At 42.0% G+C, this 16,241-nt stretch overlaps 1 protein-coding gene across 1 annotated transcript in view; it reads right to left on the reverse strand.

The window, feature by feature from the left end:
• VOPP1 (VOPP1 WW domain binding protein) overlaps positions 1–16,241 on the reverse strand; it is a 62,532-nt gene that overhangs the window by 18,990 nt on the left and 27,301 nt on the right. The window lies entirely within an intron of this gene.

Genomic DNA, 16,241 nt, shown 5'->3' on the forward strand with positions numbered 1-16,241 from the left:
TACGGGCACTGCCAGAGCACAGGCGGCAGCTCGGAACAATAGCAGCCCCTAATAAAGAAAACCAGATGTCAAGCTCAAACTCTACACAATGCACCAAATATTTCTGTGTATCCCACTGACATCACTAGCACAAAATGCCATCTTCACTGCAGACACAGCTCCAGCAGCTCCCCTGCAAGCTGTATTATCCCATCACTCATGGGCAGGGCATTGTGGGACGCCCACTGTAGAGCAGTGAGGAATATCTGGGGTTTAGCAACAATTCCCTCTGCTGCTCACACCTGACACCTGACAACAGAGAGCCCTTGGCATGCTGCCAGTGTTTGGATGATTCTTCATGTTCACGTGGCAGCTCACCTTTAAATAATAGCTCGTTTAAGTTTATTAGCCTTCCCAAATCCCAGAATACTAAATGAATCCAGTTAAGACAAAGACAAAGTGGTTTTAGATCCTTAAGTCTCACTCTTCATGAATAAAAAAGGCTGCAAACTCTTTAATGAGTGTCTGATGAGCTAAATCACAGACAGATCAATTACAGCCTGTGAAGACAAACTGCTATGGATTAAATTGTTAAGAGTGGTACAGGAGACTGGGTAAGGAGGAGGAGGAGAAGATGCTTTTGAAGCATGTGTTGAGGCCTTTTCCAGTAACACAACAGGCTCACACCAGTCTTCAAGATGCACAAGCTTCAGCTTATGCTGGAAGGACCAGCCCTATTTCCCTAGGATAAACACAGCAGAAAACTTGTTCCCCTCTCAAACTGATGCCACAGCCCAGGCAGTATATTCAGGAGGACTTTTAGCTTCTTCTGAAGCAAGTGGTATCCAAAGACCCATCTCTGCATTCACCCTATTCCCTCTTTGTCCCCCTCCTTCAAAGTTTCCAACTTTTTAACCCTTCCTTCCAAATATTTTCACCACCCGACGGTTTCCTCTTACTCTAAATTTAGAAATATGTCAAGTTTCTCTCCACAACACCACGCAAACATGCATTGAAAAACCCAGTAGGCATGCTGCCAAGTCACTGTAAAATACTTTGGCTCTTCACCTTTGAAGGCTGTAGCTCAGCAGACGTTGGCTAAAATCCCAGTGTCTGCAGGTCAGCCCCCTGGGAAGCCTCATTTCAGAGTACAGCTTGGGGTGGCGCTGCCATTAAATGTTTTTCCTTCCTGCTTCTCGGCCAGTATGAGTCACCATTTACCTCAACAGCCTTGAAGCCTTTTGCCAGTCTCAAGCATTTTAATTGATGTTTTCCCAGAAATGTTTCTGAGCACGTGGAGCCTGCACGCCCTTTGTAAGTGTAAAGCAGACATTTATATTCAGCACTCTCCCCCCATATTTTAATCTGCTTTACAAGTTCTAAAATGAATTGGGAAGATTCCACCTTCCAACGTCTCCCTAACTGTAGGATTTCTGTTTCTGCCTCTCAATAATTCTCTTTTTCACACAGCAAATATGCTTATTGCTGTCACAAGAAAGGCTCCAGCCTGGAAAGTTCCTTTCAGCTTACAGGGCTTAGATACCTGCTCTAAACATCCTTTGGTGTCCAGATTCAGTTTTAAATTGGCCCTGGAAGAGCAGGCACCAATCCCAGTTCTGCCTTTTTTTAATATCACAGTGCTATGAATACTGCATGGCAGTTATTCAGCTCTCCTACAAGGGAATCGGGCAAAAAAATCAAGTGGACCTCAAATGTGAGCAGCAGAGCCAAATCTGATCCACATGACATGTCAGACAGATTTACACACACAAGGGCAAGCCGCCGAGCTCCCTGCTCAGTTAAACTCCCACCCATCTCCATGGCAACTCTACTCCAGTAAAGCCTGACACAAAGCAGGCAGCTACTAACCACCCGCTCTACTGCTGGTTAGCAGCCTTTGCAGGAATTTGCTGCTGAGAATAAGTCTAAAATGTCACTGCCACTAAGGATTTGAGTGCCTTTAGCACTCAGGCCCCAGAGAGATGAACGGGGGCCAGGGTACAGATTAGCTTTTCCCACCCCACATACATCCTCTGAAGAAGGCTATGATAATCCACCGCTTGCCAAGACCCAAATTATTCTTCTGAGTGGTACTGGCCTCAAGAGCTAAGCTGGTGGAGAGCCACAGAAGAGTAAGAGGAGATATATACCATCAGCATCAGGCTCTCAGCCTTTGGAGAGCCATGTCCTTGTAGTTGTTTGAGACTATTAAATCCTCAGGAAAGCACAGCTGGCAGGCAGGAACTCGCTGCAGCCCACAAACCAGACGCAAAGGCAAGATTAGTCACATTGCTGCCATACAATAGGACCTCACACATCAGGATGGGTGCCCACTCTGCCAGCTCCCATATGAAGACAGGCTGTATCTCAGACTTTCTCACAAGCATTCATTCATGTACTTAAAAAGCCATTTACCCATTCACTAATAGCCAAAACAGTGTGGCTACGGTTTTGTAACTAAGATTAGGTACAGCCCTACTGATACTTCCAGCTCTTCTAGGGAAAGGACTACTGCACATTTCTCTTATAAAATTCTCCTTTCTATGCCGTTTAAGAATTTGGCACAGCTATAAAACATAAATATGAGAGCACATTCATTTTTAAAACAAATTATGCAGGTCTAATTAGGTGTGCATATGTAATCTTTAGAGAATTAATGGCATGTGAATTAGCCAGATGTTTGAATACATTCCTTAAGTTTGCAAAGAAAAGGAGAGAAAGATAAAAAACACAAGACTTGTTTTTTTGTTCATCTGATTTTAAATAAATCAGCATCTGTCTTGTAGCCTGTTTTCTCTGCAAGACTGTAGCAATGTGAATTGCAAGCTGTCCTTTTCTCTGGCCTCTAAATTATTTCAGATTTCCTTTTAAAAAGGACACCTGCTTCCTGTCACAGATTGATATTGCAAATGTTACGGCTGCTAGTAAGAACACTGAGAAATAGGAGTTACTAAAACATTATCCAAAGACTGGTTTTGACCACACCATAAAATACAGAACACAAAATACATATGTATGCACATGGTGTGGGGGATGCCAGAGCAGGCAGCCAGCTCACTGAATGTCAGGTGGTACTCCACAGATAGTATTTCTGCAAATCCTGCAAAGCCTATCTCTAGCAGGAATATCCTTCACGTTGCACATCATTATCTCTCAGCCCACAGGACAACAAAAAGAAAATAGATCTGATCAATTAATTACTCTTTGTAATCAAGGGATTCACAGCCAGGGCCTTCGGTGGAGGTTTGGAAATTAAAAACAAAAAAGTAAAAGCAAATAAAGCCCCATGTGCATATTCCAGCCTGAGTGCAGTCCGTTTCTGTTATGGATACCAATGGAAAAAGCAGCCTGCTGTGGACAGCCATGCCTGTGGAGGGCAGATGGAGAGCGATTGCTATCATGGAAGGGACATCCAGAGAGAATGTGTGACATCTGCCCAAAGCCAGATTCTGTAGGAGGCTGTTATCAGTCACAAAGCCGATGAAAACCTATCAGTTACCAGCAACCGAGGGTGAGCCTTTCTCTTCCATTATGTATTACACTCATAAGGATCCAAGGTAGATTCAGAAGAACAAAACCAGGTATTTAACAGTGACCTGCCATACTAATATGATGGAAATGGCTCCTGGTATTCCGGGTGACCTTCTTAGTGACTGTAACCTGCCACTTAGCTGGGTACATGTTATTCATTATTAGGGTTCAAGATGACCCACATGCCAGTCCTGTGGCTGCAGCCTCTGAGGCTCTGCTCAGATTAATACACAGATGAACAGCAAGAGTGAGCTAGAAGTATCTTGGACAAGTACGATGCTAGAAGTATCTTATTGTTTCTGAGCATCACACAATCTTATTCCAACACAGAGCCAGAACTCTGTCTTCCATACTGCTGGATCAAACTAAAATCTGAGAAAATGGGAAGGACAACACCTTTCTCACCACAGGGCCCCACAGCATCTGAGAAACAACTATCTATGCCTGCTGCCCCTCTTACAGAAGGCCACTTGCCAAATCCAGCTCTTCCCTGGTTGTATTGGTCACTGCACGTGGCAAATACTTGATGAAGCCCAGACAAAATGAAGATAAAGTCTACGGTGCAACTCCAGACTAAATAAGCAGTTCCAGAAGGCACATTATTGGCTATGAATCACAATGTTTTATGGGATCTGACCTTTAAAACTGTATCAGCTTTCAGAACACTATCCCTTTCAGCGCCTAGACAAGAGCTGGAAGCATTATGAGATACAAGCTAGGCTGTATCAGAAGAACCTCTTGTGTGCTGAAAGTTTGAAAGACTGTTTGTGCAGACACAAGAATATGAGGCATCCTGTTCTTCTATTGCAAAGAAAAGGGCAAACTATCCATTAAAGTAAGAAACAGCATATCCTGAATCTGGAAAGTGCAGCCTAAGGGTGAAAACAGTTTGCTAGAGACAACACATTTTCTTTTAGCCTTGCCTGAATCCATCAAAATTCATCCCCACTTCTTCCCTGGTGATGCTAACAGCTGAGGGTGAAAGCTGTCCATCTGCAAAACTATTCCAAGACACTGAGCTAGCAAGCCACGTTACCAGTGATTTCAACATACACCCTTGTTGCAAAAGACAGGAGCAACTTTTACTAAAACTCAGGATTATGTTAAGGCAGTTTTATTTAATGAAGTAATGAGAACACATCAGGAAGCTCTTGTATAAAAGGATGCAAATCCTTTATCAAGCTTTCCTTCCCATTTAACAGTAAACAGAACAAATAGTATTTCAGCTATACATCTCCTTCACCAATGCCAAGATCACAAAGTCATATAACTCAGAGTATAAATAATGATTTTCATATATTTCATAAGGAAATTAAATGGTTTGGTTAAAACATTTTGGTTAAGACAATTGCTCTTGGTTAGACTTTTCGACTGTTCCCTAAGAAAGAAGAGAATATTTCTGATAATAGAATTTATAAAAGAAACATCTTTTCCACCTTGAATTAATCAGTGTGTGTTTTGCAACAGCAAAAGATTTCAGCATAAGCATCTAATTCTTATTACTTCTTGTGCTGTTCAGAGCACATGTATTAATTATCATATTTTTATTTAGAATTAATGTGGGTTTAGCATTTAGATAGTTTCCCATCACAAAGCATTATTTTACATTTAGATCTATTAACCTTCCCCAGAGAGGAAATACAAATATCCCTTGTGCTCCATTTTACCATTTTTACTATTTCATTTCAGGAACCTGACTCATTTATTTGTTTAATTTTCTTTTTTTTTTTCTTTTTTTTTTTTTTTTGGCCATTATGCAGCAAATTGCAAATGCGCTTCAGTCCCAGAACAATACAATTTCAATTGAATATAATTCCTTCATCCATATACAAAGGCGGGAAAAAAGGAAGAAACAAAAGGCAAAGCAAGGCACCCCTATATTTCAGAGCCGACGCCAGAGAGGGCGCGGGGCCGGCGCTCAGCACCGCGGACAGCGCCCTCCCTCCCGGCAGTGCCCGGTGCTGCCGCGCCGTCCCCGCAGCCCGGCCAGGGCAATAAACCACCCATAGCAAACCTCACCCACGCACAGCGCCTCTCACAGCTCTCAGCTCTCTCTCCGTTCTCACCCACACCTGCTAACAGGAACCACACCTACTATTACCTCTTTGCATGTGGGAGCACTTCGATGAGAGATTAAGTACAACTATCATAGAATCACGGAACATCGCAACTTGGAAGGGCCCCATAAAAATCATTCAGTCCAGGTCCCTGTTCCTCACAAGACTATCCAACATTACACCATATGGCTGAGAGCATCATCCAGATGCTCCTTGAACTCTGACAGGCTTGGTGCCACAACCACTTCCCTGGATAGGCTGTTCCAGCGGTCTTCTCAGTGAGGAACCTTTTCCTAATGCCCAGTCTGAACTTCTGCCAATGCAACTTCATCCCATCCCCTCACATCTTACTGCTGGCCACCAGAGAGAGATTAGCACCTCCCATCCACTACCCCTCTTGAGGAAGTTACAGACTTTCCATGAGATCACCCCTTAGCCTTCTTTTCTCCATGCTCCATCAAACCAGTGATCCCAGTTGCTTCTCATTACATCTTGCCCTCAAGGTCTTTCACCACCTCAGTCACCCTCCTCTTGATGCTCTCCAATAATTTTATGTTCTTCTAATATTGTGGCACCCAAAATTGCACATGGGACTCCAGCTGGACCCACACCTTTCAATGCAGTGCACAGCAGGATATTGGACCAGCCTCCCTGGACCAGCTGGCAATGCTGTGCTTGATGCATCCAGGACACAGCTGGCCCTTTTGGCTTCCAGAACATACTGCTGACTCATATCCAACTTCACATCAACCCAAACCACCATCAGACTGCCTTGGATGGAACAGCTGTACTCAATCTTTTTCAAACTGTTTGGAAAGCATAGTTATGACAGTTGTCGTAGCTGTGTGAAATAGCCAGCTCAGTTCTACATCAGAACGTCAAACTAGATGCTTACAAAAGTGCCAAGAGAGCCTCAATATCAGAGAAGTTTAGGACTTGCTTTACCTTCTTTCTTTCATTTTGACACCCATGAATGCAGCAATAATTGCACAAACATAAAAGGTGGGGAGTGGGCGCATTTAAACCTTCCTGGTGGAATTGACCTCGCACTCAAAGTTCTAATGTTAGACCTGCAAGAAAGCATGAGCCATGCCACATACTGAAGCATTTTCACCCAAGAAAAGCAAAACAGAGTTAACATTCCACTGGAGTCTCTGCAGCTTCCAGAGGGTAGTGGCAGACTTTTTTGTTCCAACTGCAAGGAAACAGATGTAACATTTTCCCAACTCCACTTGCAGAGGTTGATCCATTCCAAATGGTACTGGACATGTTCCACAGCTCCAAAATTGAATTTAGCTTCTGCAATTATTCTTTTTCTTTTTATATGTGCATGAGAACTAAAAACAAGGGTACTATTATTTGCATTCTTTAACTACAGAACAAGTCACATCATAAAACAACCCATAAAGTAGGGTGCATGGGAGGAAGGGATCACTTGTCAGGAACTGAAAGGAAGACCATGCCAAGAGTGAGGACATCTCTATTTCCACCCTTAGTCTCCTTAAAAATTAAACAAACCTAAATGAAATTTTTCATGTTAAATGACAATGTTTTTACTTTTATGCCTCTAATGAGCATGATGAACACAGACACCAAAACAGCTTTCCTTTGCTGAAGAACTGGAAGCTTAGTTCATCTCCAGCCTCGGCCCTGAATGGACACTTCCTGCTGGAGGACACTGATGCTATTTAGGATACTACTAAGGGAAAAGTCTAGTTTTAGGTTTCCCCAGTTTTTATCTAAAACAACACCAGTCCATGCTGAACTGAAAATTTGACTGTTTCCTACATGCATTTCATTCTTCCACTTTACCACCCCAAGAATGAAAACAGCCCTTAAATTACCCAGTACTTAAATCCTCAGGGGTTGTCTTTCATCTACCAAACTAATAAAACCAAAGAAAAGAAAGACTGAGAAAAAGAAAATTAATTCAGACTCAATTTTCTTAGTCATCTGTGGCGCAGACAGATTGAGGCACTTAAAATCACTGCCCTACAGATGCTGGTTAGTTAAGTTATGACAGCCCTTCAAAGGGTGCAGGAAAATGGATTTCTTGGATGGTCCCTAGGACATAGGACAGCTGCTTTGGGAGTTCCCAGGCTGGGCTGTGTTCTGTTGATGCTATGCAGCCCCCATGTGCTCATTTGTTCCACAGAGAGAGACAGCATGAGCTGAGAGGACAGAGTGCAGCTGCATAATCACAGTAACTCTTGCTCCCCACCCTAATACCCTTATTTTTCATTCCTGACATTTAATCTGGAGATGTACACCTTCCTCAGATCCTTCTTATGAGGAGTTATTGGAAAACAAAACATTTTTTTTATTCAACTAAGACTCTAAGACTCTTATCTTTTCAGTTTTCTGAGGTATTTATTCCAAAACTGCAAATATTGGATCAAAAAATGCTTTGTGCTTCGAACTCCTAAAAACATCTGTAACACTGAAGATATCAAATCCCCAGCCTCAAAAAAAAAAAAGGCAAAAAAAAAGATGCAGTCCATGAGCAATCACACACCCAGTGGTGCAGGGAACAAAAGAAATCAATAATAATGAAATATTATCTAAGTACTGTTCCTGTAACCTGGAAGGTAAGAAATGCCAAGGCAAGTTCTCACCTTGAAGAGGTTATTCTAGAACCCCATCATGCTTAGTGTTGGATTGCTTTTAGGAGCATCTGTCAATTTTAAATCAGATTACACACGTCATGTGTATATTAAATTAGTAAGCATTTCAACACAGTGGAGATTAAAGAGGTTACCTTGGAAACATTCTGATATTTGAAAAGCAGTTTCTAAAAACCCCTGGTAAGTGAGAATCCAGGTACTTCTTTGAGAAGAAGCATCTACTTGAATGCTTTGTTGGGGAAGCTTCATACTTGGGCAACTCCCACCTACTTAGCAGTGAAGTCAATTATTACCTACACACTTACAATAAGAGCCATCATTACTGTGTCCTTCACACCCTCACAAGGCCACTCAGTCTCTCAAGGGAAAAGACAGGATGTATTGTACAGGTCCAATCTGGTTTAATGACCATACCGGGGCTGGAGAAACAGTTCTAAAGGAAATTTAAGTTCATTAGTTCCAGCTACACTAGACATTTACCTTGCAGTAAATGCTGATACTCAGATAGTAACACAGCAAAGACAGGCATGGGCTGGTCTGCAAGGCTGGCTCACCAAACAGGGCTGTCATACAATGTCACATTTCCATGTCACAGTCCAGAAACCCATTTGCTCTGGGACTCAGTTACTGGAACACAAGGAGGAGTTTATGGGCTTGGGCTCATTGAGGCTAATAATCACATTTTTTTATTCTTGCACACAGTCTCTTAAAGTTCCTACTGATCGGCAGCAAACACATCTGTCTCAAGCCAAAACCCTCCCCACAAGAAGAAACAGCAGAGGAGAAGAGATAACTGAATGTAATTTTTACTTGTTTAACAAGTCAATTCAAGCTTTTTAGGAGATGCTGTGCAGTGGCTTTTAGGCAGACACTCACCAGGTAGACTGAAACATGAATGCCTTTTAATTTAAAATAAGAACCTAAATGGACTCCTATTCAGACAGTCCAATATACACTGCCATAGCAATAGCATATGATTATTTCATTCCAGTGAGACAAATCTAACCGTACCCCAGAACTACTTATTTGAGCAGGAAGAAATACTAAGCATTTGTCCTTGGAGTATTTCCTGTTAAAGGACTAAAATAGCAAGTAAAGAGATAACCCTTTCAGGCAAGTAACAATGACTACTGATGGTAAAGCATTCTTCCAAATAAAGTAACTTCCTACATAAGACCTTAATATTTGCTTTTCTTTTATTAGGAGCCTGAATGTACCTAAACAATGATCTACAATGTCCCAGACTGTCCAATTTCAACATAAACCACTAAGAATGCAACCAATCTCTTCATTTAAACTAAAAGTACACGAGCTTCAGCATTTTTCTAAATGGATCATTTCCTTGCTTTGAGTTATCACCTGAGTTTTATCACATTCAAAATAGCTTCCTGGAAGAAAAAGAAATTTTAAAAAATATTCTTAAGATGAGTGTTTAGAAGGAGATACTGGACACACAGAACCGGACAAATTCGCACAACTTCTTTGGTTATGTACAGAAGCCACAACTTGGCTCTCACTTCTTTTCACCCCTCCAACCACTCACTTCACAACCTGATGAAGGACATGCAAGATGTGGGTAGCTTGTTACATGCCTCCTCTCACTGTTAATCAGTGCATGCCCCTCATTCAAACATCTGTCCATATACAAGAATTTTTCTGGGACACCATCAGGCTTCCATTAATAACAGTTAAAATGCAAATGTCCTAGTTATCACTGCCAGACCTCTTGCTACCACCCTTGTGGTCTGTAGTTCATGTGATGCTTTTCTTTTTTTCCAGCTTGCAGGTGATAGATCATATTTGTGTGTTAGGAAGTTACTTGAAAAGACAAAAAAATTTCAGGATGCTGCAGCGAACTCTGCTCTTTCCTTTGACACAGACAACACGGACATCAAACATCTTCTTACTAAGGTTATTTCCTCCCAAGAAATATCTGAGGTTACCTCAGGGACGTTCTGCAACTGAGAAGTGCAAGAGTAAGATGAGGCATAAATGAAACGTTCGCTCTTCTTTAACACATGGCCTGCACTCCAAAAAAGCTCAAGATCCTTGCCTGGAGGTATTGCTATGGATGGATAATAGCATGAGATATGGCCATAAATGTTTAATTTATAAACCTAGCAGCTAGAAAATTATTCAACTAGACTGAAAGTGCTGAGGATTTTAATAGTGCCTGCCCACACTAAGAGATGGAAATAGCACCAAGAGCTCAGAGATGAGCACAGACACACTTGCATATTTTGGTCAGTGTTGATAATGTTGCATAAACTGAACTTTCGGAGAAAATTTAATCCCTGTGCATGTAGTGGGCAATTCCAGAGATTTCAAGGGCATTGCTTCTGCTTTCACAGGATATGGCTTGGCTTGCTGCCCCTCTCTTCACAGGCCTGCCAGCTGCTCTTCCAAGCGCTGGGTTCATCTCAGAGGGGAAACAGCACTCCAGTACAAAGGCATTAATGCTCCTACATTTCTCCAGGGCAATTCTGCTCAGGCAAAGGAGCCTTTATACTGTAACTACAAATGCAAACTTGTGGATGAGAGAAATAAAGAAAGAATAGGAGCAGCAGGGCAGAGAAGCGGGGAAGCCAATGACATGCCCATGAAAACCAGAAAAATACCAAGTGGAAGAAAACCTAGGGCTAACTGGAATAAATGGCACTGACTCTGAGGCACAGCCAAGCCTTCTTCCCAGCATGTTTCTCAATAGAAAACCAACAGGGTGGCAGCCAAAGAAATCACAGAGGTAATCCCTGAATTACTGGCTGCTATATAGGAATGACAGCATCTTGCAAAGGTACTGCTGAAGGGACATCTCCACTGGCTTTGTCATTTTTATACTACAGACAGATACCTGGTGCACCTCTCCTCCATGCAAGTTCCAATTTTTCACATACAACCAAGTTTTGTACCTTGAGCCCTTTCCAACACAAAAGCATGACACCATGAATTAGCTACAGCTCCTTGTGCAAGCCCAGGGAAGAAATCCTTTTTTATGATTTTCCCACAGTGCCAGGCAAAAAAAATAAATCCTTTTTAGTGTAGTGTGCTCAGTCTCTAATTTGGGAAAGGAAAAGCCTAGCGCCTCACCATTGAGAAGTTGATTGCCTTTGGCTCGTGCTTGTGATGGTTCTTTTTCAATGAGAAGATGAAAACTTCTAATAGCTCAGACACAAGGCTGCTAACCCATGTCAACAAAGCCACTTCCATCTAAAGTAGTAGAAATTTTCACCAGTTTAGAGACTCCCAAAAGAGACAGCAGATACTGAATAAAGGCTCAGTCCTTCAAATATGTCAATAGGGCTCCATACACAAAGAAGACTCTTCTTCACAGTAGGCCTGTGTAAGGGGGAACAGGTTTAGCTCTCCCCTAAAATTTTAAGTTACTGAATATGAACAGCAAACCATCACCTTTATTAATTTCCACTCAAATCCAGAAATTTATCCAGAAATATAGCAAGCCATATTCAACGCTTTTAAAGGAATGCCTATAAATTCCCATAGTGGTATGCAGTTTTCTAAAATGATATCCAGCCCAGTGAAAAGATCTCTGGCCATAAGTTAGGTCACATAACCAGAGCAAAGAACTGCACCACCTCCCTCTTCAGTTGAAGGGAAAAAATACATTCTTGCTGAATTGCTTTTGAAATAAAGAAACAATGCACTTATGCCTGGTTCCTAGAGTTGCTCTAAGGAGCATTTTCCTGAATTTTCAGAAAGGATAAGGCTCTGCCTTGCAATTCCTGACACATGATCATGAGACTTATGGGAAGAAATTCAAGCCACTGGACTCTTGAAGGATACTTAAGAAATCCTGTTTAACAATCATCCTCTAAAGCTATCCTAGCTTGACTTCAGGGCCTCATCCAAGACCACCAAACAGAGTGGCTTTTGGGGATTGAGGCTTATATCTCTGACTAGGAGCATAAAGCACAAATAAAATGGAAAATTGCTGGCAGCAATCTTTTCTACAGCCTAAGACAGATGCTATTAGTAGCAGGACTTTTAAAGGAGAGGGCTGACTGTTGAAAGTGCCAATTACCATGCACTAAGGTGCCACTAAAGTCCTCCAAAATTCATACCAGCAACCACACTAAGGGGCCCACACAACACTGAGAAAACTGCTAGGCAACCCCTGGTACTATTTGTTTTATGGATGCTTTTGTTAGGCACTGCCCTTTTTTTAATTAAAAACAAAATATCAGCCTCTTGGGGGATCTATTTTCCTTTCCTCTTCTGACTTCAGCACAAACACACTAGAAAAATTAGAGCCATAGTACAAATAAAAATAGCTGAAGAACTTGCAGCTGTTGTTAATTTCCAAAGTATTCAATGTTGCCTGTTTAATGATGGAACAATATGCTCCAGTTTCAGTCCTGGCACAAGGCTATCTGAGCAGCAGGCAGATATTTTAGCTGATGTGAATGCCAAAGGCAAGTCAACGACTACAGCAAGTAGAGAAATGGAAGGAGGACATGATATAAACCACTGGATGTCCACACCAAACATTTTCTCCACCTTTTTGTTTCTCATTTAATGCTATTAGTTGACTCCCCAGCTGGATAGACCAAGCTTGCAGACTTACTAGCATGCTTAGCAGGAAAAAAATGTGCCTAATAAAAATTCATGAAGTGGAGAACATTTTTACAGCTGAAGAGCTGATTTTTCTGTTTTAAGTATAGGGTGTTTCTGGTGTGAAATGATTTACACAGGGAAGTTTTGCTCACTTATCTCCCTGAATAAACCAACTTGCGCATCGTCTGGATGAGTGGATTTCCCAAATTTCATACAGAACAAAGCAATAAAGCACTTGGTACTTGTAGAAGAAAAGAAATTAAACAAAACATGCCTTTTAAGCTTGGCAAGGAGAAACTAAATACTAAAACCACTTTTGAAACACTGAAGTCAGATGCAGCAGAAATGCTTTCTTAGTTACACCTCTTGAAGCTCTGCCTTCAGTTGCTAAGCATCTTCTCATGCATACCCACTCACCAACCAGACTGAGAAGAATTAGCAAAGAGACAATGCCTATAAATTCACACACAACAGCAATGAAGTACAAAAGAAAAATTAAGACTTTATGTACAGGATTAACATTCAAAGGCTCAGAAGTGACAAGAAAATTGGGAAATGGCTGGTTATTCCTGGAAATACAGAGTTTCCATCTTGTTGGGCTTCATTTGCCTCATTCCCATGCAAAAAGGCCCAGTTAGAGGTCATAAAGCCAGAGCATTTTGCAGTTAATATCTAGTGGAAAAAAAAAATTATTCTCCTCTTGTTAAGGGCTCACTGACAGAGCAAAATTTAAAATGTGGTAAGTTACAGTTTCAAAAGAGGGAGAAAATAGAAATTTTAAGTCAGTCAAAGCCTGTACCATTGCCAAGAGCCTTCTATTATGCTCAGATATGGTTTTAATCTACTCAAGGGAGGGAATAAAAAGGCCCCAACAATCCACCCTGGACCCAACAATCGCAAAAGCAAAGGCTCAATCCAACACTCAACAGATCAGAGACTGGGGTTCAGGTAGCTCTATGTAAACAAACTGCCCAGCCAATGTGAAGGAAGTGGGGAAGAAAATGGCCTGGTTAGGTTGAAAAGCAGACATAAATAATAGTTTCACACATAGCCCCGTGCCTTCCTGCAGGTTAAGAATTGGGTTAAATCCCGTTTTAAAAGGCAATTGACAGCGCAGACCTGGCAAAGCCATCATTGCTGGGTGCCTGAAGGCAGGCAGAGCAGGCAGCCAGGGCCAACAGCACTGTGCTCCTGCCCTCAGCCCAGGGTGGAGAGCAGCAACCAGCTGGATTTGATGGAATCTTCTGCAAAGGGACAAAGCAATGGTGAGAGCTGTGGAGAACCTGTCGGAGAGAGCTTGGTGTCCAGCTGTTCCCCAGGCTTTTGAGCTCTGCCTGACTTCACCCTGCACATAGAAAGTGTCCTTCCTGATCCCCTCCCCCTGCTGTTTAACAGAGCAAAGCCACATCCCTCTGGTGCCTACAGAGACAGCAGTGACACGGCTGAACTCGTTATTCACGTTTGATACTTGTTCTGGCTGTCCACAGCTCAGTCCCTGCACGTATGGCTGCTCCCGTGACAGATGATATTTGCACATAATAGGTCACATCACAGGACAGCAAATGCATCAAGGCATACAGGCACCTATCCAGCCAGGCACAGACCTGCCAGGATGTAGTCCCCAGTCATAAAAGACAGAGGCTTCATTGTTTGAAGCAGGAGTGGCTGCTACTCAGAGGTCCTTGAGAGGGATCATTCACTGTATATTCTCTGAGAAGGTATCAGCTTCCTGACACATTTCATTTTCTCTATAAAGAAAGAAACTAGCTCACAGAAGTAATTTTATTCAGTTTTTAAATCTAGTCTTAAAGCTACCAACAGAGTGAGCAACTACCTGGCCACAGAGAAATTGCAAAACTAGATAAAATTAGGGGAACTGAGGAAACCTCCAGAAACAGAAATTCACACCCCTGGCACCGCAGCAAAGCTCATGCGCACACTGCACCATGAAGGTGATGTGTGGAATGGGTGAAACAAGATCCTGTTCCACTGACAAATTACTTAATACTGAGGGTTTGGAGGGAGAACTTAGCTGGCATAACACCAATATGAACATGCACAAGTAGTGCTTGTATCACAGTTTGGACCTGGAGACCAGAGGAAGGGTCCAGCCAGAAGCTTTCAGCGAGATTGCAGGGCTTGCAATTACATCACCAGGTAACTACTAAAGGGCTAACTGTGTTTTCTTTTAAGTAGTAGGAGAAACGGTAGGAGAAAAAACCAGGAAAGAAAACACACCTTACTGCAGGGGAAAAGCCAAAATGAAATCCTACATCCAGAATGACTAGACCTGTGAGATGATTCGATGGCTTATTCCAGGCACATCCATACGGACTGCTCTTAGAACAGTATAACGTCCATTTAAACAAGAAGAAAAGAAAGAAAATGCCATCAGATGAAATCTCTCACTTTGAAACTGAAAAATCAGCAGGGCTTTGCAGTGATATACTGTTGAAATCCTTTACATGTTTTTGTGTTGACTTTTCATAACTCTGTTCAAAGAGAATGAAATATCAAACTTTTTTGTCTGCAGCCATCAGACTACAAAGCTCCCTGCTCATTCGTTAGAGCAATCATAACCCCTTGACTCTAGCAGCTGATCCTGGCAGTGGAAAGGAAGATCACCAATGTGAGACTGACAACTAAATGGCAAAGATTACTAAAAATAACAAACCCACAATGCACCAAGACACTAAGGATGATCATTTGGAAATTCTTGTTCTATTTCAGATCAGCTCTGCATATTTAAGTATAGCTATCACAGTAAAGGCATTCTTAATGGGTTAGAAACATCTGCTTTAAACCAGAACAGATATCAGGAGACTGGACACAACAGGACAAACATTCTTCAGAATAGAATAGAAGAAATACAAAGATCCATCAAAAGAAGCAAGAAGAGAAGCACATGATGCCAGGACACCAGATTGTGAACTCTCAGATTGCTGCCAATGACACCGATGAACATAAATGGATGAAAGAATAATTAAATTTTAAAAATATATACATGCAACCACATCCATCTAGATGACTGGGAGATGTGCTACAGGGACAGTGAAACAAATCCTATGAGAGAAACAATATCTGGACAAGCAAGAAAGGCGATGATGCTGTGCTGTTCACCCACTTCTGCAAAAGAAGAGATGGAAAGGAAAAGTCCATATGAACTTAATAAGTGCTCCTCTGGCTTACAGGGGCACAGAAATAAGCTTCGGTTCCCTTATTAGACTTAATGCACAACTACCAGAACATAGCACATTACAGAGGGTTATTAATCTTTTCTGAGCTCTGTTTTAGGAAAATTTAATCCTCTCTCCTCCTCTCGCTGTCCCTGAGGTCATGTACATCCCTCTTCCAGCATCTGTCTTGTTCTAGCTGATATTACATTTTAACATTGCTTCAATTGACCAGACATTGTGGGGAGCACCCATACCCAGTGTACATCTTAGGAAAGTTTGAAGTGCCGAGAGCTTTTCCTGGA

The sequence above is a fragment of the Fringilla coelebs genome (assembly GCF_963513975.1).
Source record: "Fringilla coelebs genome assembly, chromosome: 1".
Taxonomy (NCBI): Eukaryota; Metazoa; Chordata; class Aves; order Passeriformes; family Fringillidae; genus Fringilla; species Fringilla coelebs.